Source organism: Hordeum vulgare, chromosome 4H (assembly GCF_904849725.1).
Source record: "Hordeum vulgare subsp. vulgare chromosome 4H, MorexV3_pseudomolecules_assembly, whole genome shotgun sequence".
NCBI lineage: Eukaryota > Viridiplantae > Streptophyta > Magnoliopsida > Poales > Poaceae > Hordeum > Hordeum vulgare.
This window is the reverse complement of record NC_058521.1, coordinates 184,977,861-184,983,521: the sequence shown is the minus strand read 5'-3', so window position 1 is coordinate 184,983,521 and position 5,661 is coordinate 184,977,861. Positions and strand designations below refer to the sequence as shown.

The window sequence follows — 5,661 nt, the reverse complement described above, 5'->3', positions numbered from 1 at the left end:
GGGTATGCTTGTGATATGATATGCCAATGACGTAATGTGATATATTGGATGTATAAGATAATCATGTTGTAATAGTTAATATATACTTTCATGTCGATGCTACGGCAACCGGCAGGAGCCATAGGGTTGTCTTTAAACAAACGTTTGTGTTTGCAGATGTGTTTACTATATTGTTAGGTCGTAGCTTTAGTAGTAATAGCATAGATAGCACGACAACCTCGATGGCGGCACAATGATGGAGATCATGATGATAGAGATCATGGTGTGGTGCCAGTGAAAAGAAGATCATACTGGTGCTTTTGTGATGGAGATCAAGAAGCACAAGATGATGGCCATATCATGTCACTTATGACTTGCATGTGATGCTAATCCTTTTATGCACCTTATTTTGCTTAGAACAACGGCAACATTATAAGGACATGACTAACTTTGATATTAGCACAATCATTGCATATGCGTATTTATTTGAGGTGATTTATGATAAAACTCATGCAATAATTTATTTATGTTATCTGAAACAAAAATACTTCACCTGTTTTTATTTTATGCCTAAATGTAGAATAGTCGAACACTTGTATGAATCACGTGTGATGACAAGGGAAGAGGAAATGGTTGGATGCTATTCAAGAGGTCCTCTCATGTCAAAGGAAATAATTAGTTGTTGTTCAAGAAGTTCTCTCACGTCACTTTTAGCCCAAAAGAAGATAGAGTCCAAGTCTTTCACGTTCTGAACTCAGATTCGGACTGCACAGACATACGTGTACCAAAATGCCTTCAACTTTCTCATCCGGAATCTGAATTGCGTGATTCGTTTTGGGCTGCAAATTAGATTTTACTGGCTTTCAGGCCCAATTGGAATCACCTTCAAATTTTTTCAGAGCGTGGATATCTCGTCCAAACAAAATGATGTTGTACCATAATCCGAGTCAAACAACAAGTCCAAAGGTGTTCCACCACCTCCACTTGGGCCCATAGGCCTTGTACGACCTAGGGTTAGTTTTAGGATGCCTTGGGATGTCCTCCCACCTCCTTGTCTACCACCGCTTGCTCATATATAAGTAGATCAACCTAGTATCTTTTTTGTTGGGATTTTTTAAGTTAAAAGTTAGCCATTGCAACTTCATGTACTTCGTTTCTGTCCAACGACCAGCCTAAGACTGCTTTCGGATCCCCACCCATATCAATACTTCATATATATTCGCAATATTCAGATTGTAATATTATATTCTCGCTTGTTCTTCGATTACTTGCAGGAATAGACCTTCGTGGTCAGGTTAATCGTGCTCCGGCGTGGTCAATTACCTCTTGGAGATTGGTTTAGCGATTGCTAAGGCGCAACGTCGTGCACGTTTGTAGTCGGATTGTCAAAGTCGTCTCCACCAAACCGATAGTTATCATCTCACCGAAAGATTGGGACCCTCGCCTATATTAAGATTCTATCAAGTGTTATCAGTTTTCAGGTTGCTTGGTGAGAATTTTCAGTTATCCCTAGATTAGATTTATTTTATTTACCTATTACCTAGAAAAACCAGAAAAAAGAGTTAGATCTAGTCATCCTTTGTCCAAGCCAGTCTAAGCCTTTGCAATTTTGTTTTTAAGTGCTTGCATAGTTGAATTATCGGTTGCATCGTCGTGTCAAGTTGCTGGTCTTAGCGTCTAGTCTTTTAGAGTTTTGACTTCTGTTCACAAGTTGTCACGCCGCTGCCCCACCATCCTCATCGCTGCTGTCATATACTACCACCACGTCGCCAACCACCATCCATCAATATTCACCACGTGCTTCAATTGTTCATTGTCATTATCATACTTGAAGTCATTCGCATATGTGCTTGATCCATTCTGTATCTTAATTGGTTGTTCAAGAGAAGAGAAAAAAAGTGAGAGAAAAAAAATAGAAAAAAAAGTGAGAGAAAAATAGAGAGAAAAAAAAGAAAAAAAGTGAGAGAAAACAAGAGAGAAGAAAATAAAAACAAATTTTGGATCTATCTAGAGTCAATCCCGTATGTGAATTCGCATAGAAAACTCTTTTGTGCACTGTTCAGTAAAATAGGTGTATCTTCCTCATACGATGTCCGTTTTGGCTCCGCGAGTATTCAAATTTGCGCTATCGACGAGCCGCATCTGAATAGTTGATCAAGCTAGTTCATTATTTTCACCTCCAAATCGGCTTCTAAATAGGACGTTTTGCCCTCCGAACGTGAGGAACACAGTTTGTCACTATTTTTCATGTCTGTTCCCGAATTGTTTGAGTCCTCATACGATCTCGGAAATGAGTGATTCTTTTTGTATTCGAAACCTTGAGTCAGTAGAATTCTTGAGAAAAAATATCAGAAATTTCACATGATATTTTCAAGAGGGAAGTTCTAGAGATAGTTTTGGTTTATCCTGCTTGGGGTTATTTATCATAACTATTTTTATTGCCATTGTGATCTTCACTTATATCTTCCTATCCAGAGCTACTTCATATCATCCATAGCAGCTATTTGTTATTTGACGTGACTCCATTAGTGTTCTAGCCTCGCCTCTCTAGTACGGTCTAGCCTACTACTACAGGAATTAGCTTTTGTAACACATCCCAGTAACACAAGAAAAAATATGTTACTGCATAAAAGTGTTGTAACACAATATTTGTGTCTACAACTAAGTTGTAACACATCCTATGGGAAGTGTTATAAAGTTGTAACACATATTCCTCATGCATCGAATGTGTTACGATGTTGTAACACATTATTTATGTCGGTCGAGAGAGTGTTACAAAAATGTAACACATATATGAGATGTGATGTTGTGTTACAAGTTTGTAACACATGTGAGCTACCTAGGTAAATGTTACCAATGTAGTAAATATTGAATAGAGTTTTTCGTTGTGGTCATGAAAATACTTGTTGCAACATACATGCGATCAATTCTCACGTCGATTCCATCATAGCACACGACCTCTGGGTTAATAGTTACGGGCTTGCGTCATTCACATGTTAGCTACACAAAAGTTTAGGGGACATGTGTTTGCTTACGTACCAAATATATTAGGATAAAAACATTGGCGTAGCCTAGATACGAAATCCCATAGAAGGCACGACTTAAATTTAAAAATGTTTTTTCATGTACGTAATTCTACTAAAATGAGATTATTTCCATGTATGTGCATACATACGACCCTTTTTCTAAGACTAGCTGAGAGAGAGGGAGGGAGGGGAGAGAGATAATGTGTTTGTAATCTTGTAAAAAAAACATTCTCATCTTAATATAAAAGACGTGCAACTCTTTTGGATATTCTAAAAAAATAATGCTTTGTGATTTCAAAATTTGCTAAAATTAAAAGGTGTGCTAGCTTCTTTTAAGTAATTCTGGACGTAATTAATATTAATATGCTTTGACGATTTTATTGATCCGTTTATTCTCTTATAAAGCATAAAAGTATGTTGACGTTTTGTAATTAGGAAGTGTTTTTGATAAAAGATATTATATGTTGACATGTTATATCTTTGACTTTTTTTATTAGTTGGACCACCTTAATCCACAATCATGGGTAAAACAAGGAAAAAAATATGAGAAAGCTGAGTGTCGTTGAAAGAACTTTGAACTTTCAACTTAGTAAATGAGGCTTCATTCCACTTCGAACTTTTATCTTGGCACATGAGAGTGCAAGCTTTTAACCATCTAATCAAATCATCAGCAAGAGAACTATATGTAGAGGAACTAAAACATTCACACTCCTTCAGGACAGATTCAGACTTTAACAAAAATGGCAACCTGTGATCGCAAAACATGATTTTTGAACACTACAAGACTATACCAATATCGAACTATGAACCAAAGTACAAAATAAATTTCCAAACAAGTTGCGTCTATCTCAATTATGAACTGTTGTTGATCAAAGTACAAAATGAAGTTCCAGATAAGCACGTGTTGTCATAGCGAACCAAATTATCAAGCATAAATATAAGAGTACACTAAGTTTTGACCAACACATAGTCTCACACATTAGTATATCGTCAAGCAAGTTTGTTAGCTACTCTGCACGAAGCCACCAAGCAGTTCTGTACCAACACAAAGAACACATGCCACCACCCCCTCTATGCCTCCATGTAGCATGCAGTCGAAACCTGTATCATGCATCACAAACATGAACAAGAAAATAAAAAACACTTTCTGCTACTTTTATCGCTAAAATTTCATATCTAACATGAAAGCGTCAACCCAAAATAAAATAAAGAATGCACAAAACATAATTGAAGAACATCAAGACTGAACAATACATTTTATTAGAGGGAAAAATCACATCTCAAATGTTGTGTTACAAATGGAATATGGACCAACCTATATGAGTGCACTGTTCAAAAGCCACATATTTACAAACATTAACATAATTCATTAATTTATGAGTGGGTTGATCAGAAGTTCAAACAGTCATACTATTACTTTCATACAAGGACATTTCTAGAAGAAAATAATATACACGTCATCTTTATGACAAAAAATACAAGAGCATATTCGGAAAGCATAACTATATTACCTGAACATAGTGCATACCTTGTTGCTACTAACCTCAACTATTCTTCGGTGCTCGAAGCACTAGTAGCATCCACTATTGTCCCCTCAACGTCTGTTCTAACCCAGTGTTGGTCATTGTTCTTTCTTTTCAAAATCTCTCCAAGCTGTGAAACATGAAATGGTTGGTTTTCTGTCTCCTCTTCCCATTCCAAGTTACCTAAGTCATATACATCTCTAGGCTTTGGCAACTTCATTACCACAGACCAACCTGGATTCAATTCATCTTTCACATATAACACTTGATTCGCCTGGTTAGGGAAAACAAAAGGCTCATGCTCAATCTTTTCTCCTTTGTGTATTTGATGTGAGAAATTGATAAGTGTATAACCGTACTTGTCTTTTTTCATTCCTTTTTCTGAGAACACATTAACCCATTCACATCTAAACAACACCACTGAAAACTGTCCAGAGTAGTTTAGCCCGACAATATCAATTACCCTCCCATAGTACGTCACATCCTGTAAAACTGTATTAGCATCGCGTGTTGAATCATAACGAGATGTTTTTGGAGGTACCATGACTCCACTATTTTGTGTCTCTTTATCCAAGCATTTAGGCCTAAAATGGTAGCCTCGGGAGTTGAAACCGCAATATCTTTTGGCTGCATTAACTCGGCCCCGGGCCAACAACCTAATATCCTTTTCAATACTATGGACGCTATTTTCCTTCTCCAATTTCTTTATCTGAATATTTAGAATTTGATTAAAACTAAATGTAGTGATGCGTGTATAGTATATGCAGAATATGGCACTTACATGAGCTTGGAACCACTTGTGGAACTTATCGTTTTGAATCCTCTCAACAACATCCAGGTTTAAATTGCGTCCATTAGTTATCTCATCCGCATGAGCTCTGCAAAGTAGTTAACAAATAGAGGTAAAGTAGGGGAAAGGGTAACTAAGATAATTTATAAGCATAAGATATTACCTAAGGTATGAGTTCACATCGGAGCAATTGAACAAGACATATCTATGTGTCTCTACTTTAGCCACACTGCTCAAAACATAATTCCTAGGCCTTCCAAGTGGATTGCCAGAATGAGGAAATAATCTTGATCCATGTGCAATATCATGATTCCCGACCCACTCCTCGTCATCTTCTTTCCTC

At 36.9% G+C, this 5,661-nt stretch overlaps 1 long non-coding RNA gene across 1 annotated transcript; it reads right to left on the bottom strand.

The window, feature by feature from the left end:
* Positions 1 to 3,912: 3,912 nt before the first annotated feature.
* LOC123446305 lies at positions 3,913 to 4,716 on the bottom strand. Its single transcript, XR_006631298.1, has 2 exons — positions 4,534 to 4,716; positions 3,913 to 4,106 (listed from the first exon to the last, which is right to left on the bottom strand). It is a non-coding gene; the product is annotated as an uncharacterized LOC123446305 (long non-coding RNA).
* Positions 4,717 to 5,661: the final 945 nt, after the last annotated feature.